The sequence below is a fragment of the Hydra vulgaris genome, chromosome 10, assembly GCF_038396675.1.
Source record: "Hydra vulgaris chromosome 10, alternate assembly HydraT2T_AEP".
Taxonomy (NCBI): Eukaryota; Metazoa; Cnidaria; class Hydrozoa; order Anthoathecata; family Hydridae; genus Hydra; species Hydra vulgaris.
In genome coordinates, this window is record NC_088929.1 from 39,440,811 (window position 1) to 39,452,998 (window position 12,188).

The window sequence follows — 12,188 nt, forward strand, 5'->3', positions numbered from 1 at the left end:
AAAAAGATAAAAAGCGGTCGATGGTTTTAAGAGATTTTAAATGGTATCAAAAGGTTAAAGAGAGGTTTAGGAAAGTCTCTTAATGAGGTTTCGATAAGTGTTGAAAGCGAGGTTTAGTACTAATTTTATTATTAGCTCAAGCATATTAAACATTATGTAAAAGTTAAATAATGGTGAAAATAGCAATAGAATATAACTTGAAAATAAGTTGGTTTGAAAGAAATAAACAATCCAATAACTACAAAAAGTATTTTTTAAATTAAATAACGGTTGTGTATAGCGCTGGCTCGAATAGATATCAAGAGTGAAGGAAGGGGGGGGGGGGAGAAAGTTGTAATTACAATAGGGTAGTTGCTGCCCAAAAAAAAGTGCTCTATTTCCCCAGTTTGCACACAAGTACCTTCTTTTAACATTCAAAAATTATGACCATACATAATTTGTAACCGCCAAAAAATGGGGAGGGGGGATTTAAACTTTATATAGTCAAAATTTTTGAACGCTGATAGATTATACAATAAAATTTATCGATGAAGTTAAGGATATTTAAAAAATATTTTATTAACTTGTTTCTCTCACATTTTGGGTAGTTGCAGCCAAAATTTTAGGGCAATTTGGTTCCCAATCTCCAATCATCACAATTTTTTGCAAAATAACCTTTTTTGACATAATTATAAGCATATAAATGTTTAGAGTTTTAATATAAACATATAAATATTTTGCAAAACAACCTTTTTTGACATAACTATAAAAACATATAAATGTTTAGAGTTTGTTTCATAGCTGCAAGTTAATTGTCTCAAATAACAGAAAAATGCTGGATACGCCTCTGATATATATACATATATATATACATATATATATATATATATATATATATATATATATATATATATATATATATATATATATATATATATATATATATATATATATATATATATGTATATATATATATATATATGTATATATATATATATATATATATATATATATATATATGCTGGATACGCCTCTGATATATATATATATATATATATATATATATATATACATATATATATATATATATATATATATATATATATATATATATATATATATATATATATATATATATATATATATATATATATATATATATAGGAATGTTTACATTAAATAAAATCAAGTTACGAGATACATGTTAAGTGGACACAATAATAAAGTACATAATTTAAAAAAAAAAGTTTTGTTATCATCAAACATTCCAAATAACATAAATAATAAAATTAGATCAACTTGAAATGAACTTGAATAAATAATAGGCTTTATGTTTAATATAATAATTTAATTATTAGTATTGATGTTTTTCCCACACCATAACAAAATTTTAAAGTTAGAACCTACGCATTAACGTTATTATTAGTTACTACGCATAAGTCATTATTAGTTACTACGCATAAACGTCATTATGACTCATAATACGACTTGTTATATTATCAAGTATAAAGATTTTTGTCAGTTAGAATTAGAATAGAGTTAAAAATAAAAATAATATTAACTTAGTTAAACAAAAAAGCATTCTACATAAGTTTTATTAGCATCAGGTGTATAATGTCTCACGGAACAGAAAAAATCTATTCAATATTGTAAAAGCTTTTTAAAAAACTTTATATCATATTGTAGGCCCAGATCCACTTTGAAAGTAATTTTGTACAAATATATGTAGTAAATGTAACAAACACTGAAATTAAAAATTTAACTAGTGGTAAAACCGAAACATTCTGTCCGCCAATCTTTTAATTTGAAATGTGAAATTCTAATTGACGACTGTTTTGGCTAAGAATTTGTCTAAAACATAAAGTCTCTTAAGATTCCACATTCAGCTAAACATTAAGGTTAAAGTGGACTTGAAAATGTAATTTAAAAAATACATACACAGGTCTTTTTCATACAGCACAGACCTTTTGTTATGCTCGGGTATTGGTTGCCCTATCATAATCCATGTTTTAAAATAATAAATAGCATACAATTTAATATACTTAACTTTTATTGTTTTTATCTCTGGCTAGAATGTTTCTTCTAACAGAAAAAAAAATTATGAGTTTACTTAGAAAATTCATTTTTACTTAAGTCTGCTGGGTAGAATTTAATTTTCTTGTGGCAAGCAAATAAATTAAATAATTGGCTAAACGCGCGCTGAAGAAGTTTCCATTTCTATTGTAAAATTTTTGATTGGATCTTACCTGCAAATAAAACAAAATAAAATAAATTTAGTAGTCCAATTATAACTTAAAATTTACATACAATGTCCAATTATAACTTATAATTTTCATTTCTAAATTAAAAAAAAACAAAAACGAATTATACTTTATAATTTAAAAGTAATATTTTCACCTCTAAAAGCTAAATTTATTAAAGCTAGAAATATTGTGACGTCAAATATGCACCTGATAATTACGCTCCATCGCTTTCATCTTCAATTTATTTTTCTAGTTGATGATAATCGGACTTTTTACTTTTCAAGTGAGTTGTAGCTGATTTCTATTTGAGCTGTTTCTATTATGCACCTTTGGTTCTGCTATTTATTCCTGCCGAAGATCTCTTCCTTGATTCCTTAAAACAACTTTCGATATACTCGAATATATAAAGCGAATTTGAATTAATATCCGAAGTTGTAGTACTGTTACATTATGTCAATACTGTTAATACTGCTTGTAGTACTTCTTTAAAGTTTTCTTCCTCATTTCTGAAAATTTTCACACTAACGAAAGCAACAGATTCAAACTGTGATTCTCGTTGTTGCCATTCTTTTACATCCCTTGTATCGTCAGCTTTCTTACTTGATTCTTTCTGCTGTTTTTATCTTAAAGCCTCTTTATTCACTGTACTACCAATGATCATTTTTCGAATAGATTGCTGATCATTGAGAAATCCATCCTGGTAATATTCTCATCATCAATAAAATCAAAAAAACCAGAAATTTCTTTGCGAAACTCAACTTTCTTTTTTTTGAAGTAATATGAGAGATCAATGGGATTTGCACACATTAGGTTCTTATACCTTCTGAAAGCTGGTATTTGAATTTTACGTGGTTACGGAAGAACGACTAGAGCCACAAATTTGTTTGAGTTATTGCCCTTTTATTGTAGCCCTGGATTCACACTCTGTCTACCTAATACTTTGTTTACCTAGGTGACTAATCGAAAAACGATTGGTTGTGAGTTATGGGAATTTTAAAAACACCACACATTGGCAGAACGATCAAAGCCCTATGTTTACAGCGAAAAAAAGTCATGCTGGTTGTCAGCTAGCTTTTTTTCTATCACATGAAATGTGGGAGTCAATCCCGCGCTGTTTTAATTAGACGCCTGCTTTGAAGATGGCGGAAAGCAGCACTGATCGCCCGGTCATTAATGACAAACCAAAGAAAAAAAGAATTTTACTCATAAAGAGCAACTGAAATTTCAACACATATCAAGTCATGAAGAGGGTAAGATTGCAAGTGCAAGATGAAATGTTTTGAAGCGATTACCGACAAAGAAAAAGACGGTGTACTAAATCAATTCAACTCGATTAGTAGCAAAGATGCACGAGACTCGCACCTTGCTTTTTTTGTTCAGATAAGGAATCTTTTTTCTATCCATCTCTATTAACAAGAAGTAAATATAAGACCTTCGGTTATTGTTCCGTTGCATAAGTCAACTTCATCATTTTTAAGTCTTAAGTATTTTTTTAAAATGCTATATTGAACTAGAAATTTTATTCGAGCCATGCAAAAAATGTTGAACTGTGTTGGCTCTCTCTCTCTTTCTCTCTCTCTCTCTCTCTCTCTCTCTCTCTCTCTCTCTCTCTCTCTCTCTCTCTCACTCACTCACTCTCTCTCTCTCTGTAAAATCCTATTCATGCTTAAAATAAGAAAACATTTAACTAGTGTTTTTGTTGGAGAGAAATTTCTTGAGTAATTTAAAACGCGTACTGTGAACTTTGTATATTTTTGTAAGTTAAATTTGGTATAACTGTTATCCTTTTTAGTTAAATGATTAACTTGCTGTTATCGTATTCGACTTTGTTCATTTATTTAATACATTTTTATCTGTGCTGTGGCCGTGTTTACAAGCCATTTTAAAACTAATTAAAATTAATAACGCGGTCACAACAGATTAAACATAATTTTGTCACGCAAAAAATATTAATTGTAGAGCTAAATCAATGCCTTAAACAATATCTTAGTTATCTGGCATTAATTTTGTAAACATCCAACAAAATAATAATAACATTGAGAAAAAAAATACTGCACACTTAATGCTCTTGATTCTTGAAAATAAGTGAACTGAATTTTATTTAAAGGTGAAAGCAGTGGAGAGACGACGACCTAGCAAAGGTGATGAGAATGCCAAATTCAGAGACTTCTCCTATGAGTACAAGGTCCGGTTTATTCGAGCTGGTATGCCATTTGAAGTCAGAGTGTGACACAAGACATTCATAGCTCTGTTTGGAATAACAAACAGGAGGTTCAAACTATAAAATCTGCTCTGTCAAAGACTGGTACGCTTCATTTTATTTGTTATAAATCTATGTCGCAAAGGTTGCGAAATAATGCTGAGTGATTAGTTACTCGTTTACTTTTTTTTAAAACTGTAACTTAAAAACAACAATTATGTAGGCTTATGCTGTGTTGGTTTTTCAAATAATGATAGTATTTGAATATTATTGGTTTATCTATTTTACCACAGGACGTCCACTCGTAGACATGAGTGGGAGACATTCATATTAACCTCATCGACTAAAACCAAAAGAGTTGCAAGCAGTGATTGACCATATCCGGTCCTACCGTGGCAGAAAGTCACACTATGCCATGGGTGCTACAAGGAAAAATATACTTCCCAGAGGACTTTAATAATGCAAAGATGCATCAAATGTTTGTAAACTCTTGCCCTGCATGAGAAGTTTCTTATGAAAGATATAGACATATTTTTAACACTACATTTAATATTGGATATCCAAGAAAAGATACATGTAATGTCTGTGATGAGCTGAAGCAGAAAATGTCACATGCAGAGTAAGAAAACAACTCAGAAAGTGACAGAATGAAGCAAAAACTGGAACTTCATCAAAGAAAAGCTGATGGGTGTTCCATGCTTTATCCCTTTATAAAGACATACATCCCGCAAGTAGTGACAAGACTGAATTTGTTTTGTGACGGGTGTGCAAGGCAAAACAAGAATTATACTCTACTTAAATTTATGCATTGGTTGGTAAACACAAAAAGGCGATTTACGCGCATCTCAATCCGTTCTCCAATCCATGGTCACTCGTATCTTGAATGTGACCGTGACATGGCCCTGATCAAACAGTCAACAGATCTGGATCTTACCAGCCAGTGGGTTCAAGTGATCAGAAATGCACGAGTCAAGCCATCTTCCTTCAAAGTGATCCCCTGTGACCAGAATATGTTCAAAGTATTCAAAGATTTTCTAAAGCCAGGCTACAAGACATCTTGTCCCATTAAAACAAGGCCTTTACGAGAAGTCTACATTGAAGCCTCTCATCCGCAATACATCAGCTTTAGAGATTCCTAGAATGGCACCATTGAAACTGCGGTTGTAAAATTGAGACTTAAAGGTAAACAAACAACCGGCCCTCTGAAAACAAGGCCACTTAAGTGTTTATACACTGCCCCGATACCAATCAGTTGAGAGAAATTCAAGGACCTGCATTGTCTGAAAAAACTATGCAACCCTGTGAACCAGGAATTCTACAACAATCTTCCAGTTGTTGGACCCTCTGATTGTGAAGATGGTTCTTCAACAGACGCGTCATACCCCAGTGAAAAATAAAACCGCGTCCCACATGGGTTCCGCGTGGGTTCCGTGTGGGATTGATGGGATTTATGTGGGACGGATTTTCCCATGTGGTATCCGTATGGAAATTTGTCACCTTAAACCCATGTGGGTAATCCCACATGGGTTACATGTGGGAACCATATGGTATTTACACACATGGGAAATCCCACGTGGGTTTCCTGTGGGATTTGCATGGGAATTAATTTAAAAGCCGGAAACTAAAAAAAAAAAATTTAAATCAACATTGCATTGCGTTACGTTTATATTGTGTGAAAATATTTTATATTAATAAAGAGAATGGCAAGCAAGTATGTAAGTACCACGAATAATTTTTATCTTACTTTATAGAAATAAGATTAAGATTTGTGCAATTAGACGTATTATTAGGATAATATAATAGTTATTTGAATATAGATCTTGAGTAAATTATTTGCAAACAATTAACTGATGCAAGTTGAAATGTTGTCAAAAACCAATCTTGCATGCATGGGACACTGCAGTGTCCCACAAAGAAATGCAGGTTTGAAAGTCAAAGAATTCCCAATTTTCTTTATTAAAAAAAGAAAAAAATAGGATGGAGATGGGATTCTGTAACTTTTTTTATGCTCCAAAACTTTTAACTTTAGATATAATAAGGTCCTTAAGACTTAAGGGACTTACGAACTACATTGACGAACAAAAAACAGGATATTTACAGAAACTTTTTAATTTTTAATCTGGAGTACCACAGTGTTATTGAGAATAAAGCCTCTGGGTCCAGTTTTCAAAGTAATATGATCTAAGTAATGTTTAAATAAAATAATATGCTTTAAAATGCATATAGTTATACATATAACTCCTGATAGTTAACTATATGTATAACAAGTTATACATATAATTTGTTATAAAAACTTATTTTTTAAGGTTATGCTTGAACAAATTAGTACCAATTAATTCAAATTCAAGATTTAGTTAAAGTTCAAGTTAATGTTCTTATTTATTCATTGTTTTTGTTAATTTTATATTTATTTGTTCAAATTTATCAGTTAGTACTATATTTTACTACAGTAAGAATGTTTATCATTGTTGAACGTGATTTTATTAGTAACTTAATTTTACTATCAACATATTTTGACAACACCCTTTATACTTTAAATGATGACAGCTTTACTTTTCTATTGATGTTAAATTTATTACATTTCAATAACTCAGATTGAATTTTAACTGAATTATTGTAAGCTTTGTAGGGGTTTGTTGTATATCAAATGGTGTTGTAAATAAAGTAAAAAATAATATATATATATATATATATATATATATATATATATATATATATATATATATATATATATATACATATTTATATATATATAATAAATGTATATATATATATACATATATATAAATATATATATATATATATATATATATATATATATATATATATATATATATATATATATATGTATATGTATATATATATATACATTTATTATATATATATAAATATGTATATATATATATATATATATATATATATATATATATATATATATATATATATATATATATATATATATTATTTTTACTTTATTTACAACACCATTTGATATACAACAAACCCCTACAAAGCTTACAATAATTAAGTTAAAATTCAATCTGAGTTATTGAAATGTAATAAATTTAACATCAATAGAAAAGTAAAGCTGTCATCATTTAAAGTATAAAGGGTGTTGTCAAAATATGTTGATAGTAAAATTAAGTTACTAATAAAATCACGTTCAACAATGATAAACATTCTTACTGTAGTAAAATATAGTACTAACTGATAAATTTGAACAAATAAATATAAAATTAACAAAAACAATGAATAAATAAGAACATTAACTTGAACTTTAACTAAATCTTGAATTTGAATTAATTGGTACTAATTTGTTCAAGCATAACCTTAAAAAATAAGTTTTTATAACAAATTATATGTATAACTTGTTATACATATAGTTAACTATCAGGAGTTATATGTATATATATATATATATATATATATATATATATATATATATATATTATATATATATATATATATATATATATATATATATATAAATATAACATTAAAACAATAAAATTGATAAAAAATATAACTTAAAAACGAATACCATTAACATTGACATGATAATAGCATTACGAAACTAGTATTTATGTATTATTATTATACTATAAATAAATAGTTTTTTAATTCATTTTATAAAATGGAGACTGACAACTGATAATTAATGGAAATAAATACAAATTATAAAAATCATGTAAACTTCGTTTATTATTACTAAATACTATATTAATGTTAGTCTACAAAGTTAAAATCAATTTAGAGCATTGTTATTAGTTCTTTTGCGATTCGCACTTCCACTTCTGTCTCTCAAATTTATAAAATAGGTGGTCAAAGCTTGCTCAATAGGTACGTTCTCAGCATAACAATGCTTTTTTCTTACACTTTCTAAAGAGAAATATGGCAAATTGATTACTTATTTTACCTAAATCGTAGGGTCATCTATGCATAATGATGTCAGATGATGACCCGGTTTATTGAACAACTTCACCCTTTATCAAACTCAGTCAATTTTTTGCCATCTCCCATTGAAAATGATGTCAGTTTTTGTTATCGTATTATGATGGTATATCTGAATTGTTAATATAATATAAAAAATGCATATACCATCAATTTTTTTCGGGTTCAATTATACATTCATTCTCAACAGTACTAAAAGTAAAAAAAAAAAAAACATAAATTGTTCTTTCAGATAAGCAAGCTGAATTTAAATTGTTTTTCCTATGATCCTCTACAGTTTTAAGCAACAAAAGCAAGAAGTTTTTAGACCACATTGTTGGTGTAAATACCTTTAAAACCTGCTCATAGCTAGCATAAATTGTTTTACTTTTTTTTAAAATAAAATATTTTACTTTTTTTTTTTAATTCAATTTTTTAATTGACGTTTTGGTCTCAACATCCCCTCCCCATTGTCAATTATTGTTAAACTCACACTGCCCCTCTATCTACTGGCATCATTTATGGACGATCCCATAGCCTAAATACTATATATATATATATATATATATATATATATATATATATATATATATATATATATATATATATATATATATATATATATATATATATATATATATATATTTATATATATATATATATATATATTATTTTTACTTTATTTACAACACCATTTGAGATACAACAAACCCTTACAAAGCTTACAATAATTCAGTTAAAATTTAATCTGAGTCATTGAAACATAATAAATTTAACATCAATAGAAAAGTAAAGCTGTCATCATTTAAAATGTAAAGAGTGTTGTCAAAATATGTTGATAGTAAAATTAAGTTACTAATAAAATCACGTTCAACAATGATAAACATTCTTACTGTAGTAAGAATTAGTACTAGTTAACAAATTTGAACAAATAAATATAAAATTGTGAAAAAACAATGAACAAATAACTTGAACTTGAACTAAATCTTGAATTTGAATTAATTGGTTCTAATTTGTTCAAGCATAACCTTGAAAAATAAGTTTATATAATAAATTTTATGTATAACTAGTTATACATATAGTTAACTATCAGGAGTTATATGTATAACTGCATGCATTTTAAAGCATTTTATTTAATTTATATATTACTTTAGATCGTATTACTTTGAATACTGGACCCAGAGACTTTATTCCCAATTACACTGTGGTACTCCAGATTAAAAATTGAAAAGTTTCTGTAAATATCCTGTTTTTGTTCCTCAATGTACTTCGTAAGTCCCTTAAGTTTTATGAACCTTATTATATATAAAGTTAAAAGTTTTGGAGCCTAAAAAAAGTTACAGAAACCTCCCTATCTCCCCCCTATTTTAGTTTTTTTTTTAAATAAAACAAAATTTGACTTTCAAACCTGCATTTCTTTGTGGGACACTGCAGTGTCCCATGCATGCATGCTTGGTTTTTGACAACATTAGAACTTGCATCAGTCAATTGTTTGCAGATAATATACTCAAGAACTATATTCAAATATCATATGAACATGTTAGAGAATGTTCATATGATATTTGAACATCACAAATTTAATAATATTGTTGTGATATGTTATATAAATAATTCCATAATAGATTATGATATGAAAATAAGATAGGATATGAAGGCAATGATCAAAGAATAAATTTATTTATAGAAATTTAGATGTTTGTTTATTAGTTTCAGAATATTATATTATGTGTGACTGCGGCCTTCTATAATAAAAGGCCTTGACATCGCGCAACAAAGTTGTTAAACTGAAGGCCAATTCTTAATACTTTGTTTACATTTTCATCTTTTAACATTAGACGAAAGTTTGTGTTTGCGCTTTTTTAATAAATCTTTAAAATGTGATTGGTTTTTAAATTAGATAGCCCAACATCAAGACGATAACGTTGTAAGGTTCAAGGCGTTAACATTGTAAGGTAATAATATTGTCAAACTAACAATAAGTTTTTTTAATAATTAAAATGCCTTTAAAATGCTGTGTATCTCTTTGCAAGTCGAACTATCTCAACTACAATAAAAATATCAATTTATACAACTACAACTACAATATCAATTACAACTACAACAAAAATATCAATACTCAACTACGACAAAAATATCAATTTATAAATTCCCGAATCTAGAGGAGAGAAAAAGATGTAGTGAAGCTATCCCAAGAACTGGTTTTATTGTTACAGACTATATAGCATTATGTCAACTGCATTGGCCAAATAAAGCACCTTTTGAAACCAAATATGGGAAGCAAGTAAAGTTAAAAAAAATGTAACTTCAATCGGTTTTCGAAGCATTTTACCAGATGAGTTAAATGATTTTCTTAAAGAGGATGAACTTATATTTGACGATATTCAATCTTTGTTAAGTGATAATAACAATGTTATTGTTTTCCAGCTTAATAAAAAAAGTTTGCGCATACAATCAAAAATGTACAAACTTGGTGTTCCATTATTTATTTTAGTAATTTTCAATGATTATTTATTTGTAGCTAACCATAATGGCACAACTTGTAATATTTCATATTTAGCTGTAAACAAATTAAAGTTAATAAAAACAAAATCAGCTTTATTTGAAGCAGTTAGGTTTTGAAAAAATAAAGAAAGTTCGCTTCTGTCAAATATTCTATTCGAACACCTTAATGCTATGAGAAAAGTTAATGTTGGTGAAGTTTTATATACTTCAGATATTATATGTAGAGCATATGAGTATTTTGCTATGCGACGAAGTTTATATGATTGTTTGTGTATTGACTACAAGTTGCCAAGTATAAGGACTTTAACCCTGTTGAGATATATTGATAAAACTTTTTTTTTGCTTGAATCAACTTTTGTTGGTGTTTTTTATTGTTAGTGATTTTTATTGTTACCATTTTTAGCAAAAAAAATTAAAAATACAGTTATCTTTCTAATATATAGATATATACTTTGTTATGGTTCTGCTTGTTATTGATACTATTTAATATTACATAAATATTCTTAATGAAATTTAAAATACGAAAAGCATGATTATCTTTTAACAATTTTTTGGTTTTCTTTTTATATTTCCGTTTTTACTAGAGATTATTATTAGAAAACATAGACTGCCATTACACCCTACCTAATATAAAAATATACCAATATAAGTAAAAGTGAAAGTTTAATCGGCCTTCAGTTTTTACGGCATTTTGCGCGATGTCAAGGCCTGTTATTATAGAAGTCTACATCATTGAAAAAGTAGGTTTTTACATTTTTGTTTTTGTTTTTTTGTTTAACTACTTATCCTTATTGATCACTTTTTTTCAGGATTCTCCTCATGGGTTCAAGCTCATCTGAAATATTGTAGTCATTAATGACTTCAAACTGGCTAATTATTAAAATTGCTCGACTAATAAGGTTCCTTATTAAAATTGCTCTCTCTCTCTCTCTCTCTCTCTCTCTCTCTCTCTCTCTCTCTCTCTCTCTCTCTGTCTTTCTCTCTCTCTCTCTCTCTCTCTCTCTCTCTCTCTCTCTCTCTCTCTCTCTCTCTCTCTCTTTCTATATATATATATATATATATATATATATATATATATATATATATATATATATATTTATATTTATATATATTTATATTTATATATATTTATATTTATATATATTTGTATTTATTTTTTTTTTTTTTAGAAATTGTTTGAAGAAAGTTAGAAGATACTAAAAACCTTGGTATTATACAAGCCGAAGCGATTTAATTAATTCAATTGACAAAAAACGGCGTGTAAATCGCAAAAGAAAAAATAATATTTTTAATATTCGTTTTGGATGTATTGATTAATAGCATTTATTTTTAAA

The 12,188-nt window shown here is 27.6% G+C and overlaps 1 long non-coding RNA gene across 1 annotated transcript; it reads left to right on the forward strand.

The window, feature by feature from the left end:
* Positions 1-5,806: 5,806 nt before the first annotated feature.
* On the forward strand, positions 5,807-12,188 carry LOC136085952 (uncharacterized). Its single transcript, XR_010641285.1, has 3 exons — positions 5,807-6,137; positions 11,664-11,753; positions 12,024-12,188. It is a non-coding gene; the product is annotated as an uncharacterized LOC136085952 (long non-coding RNA).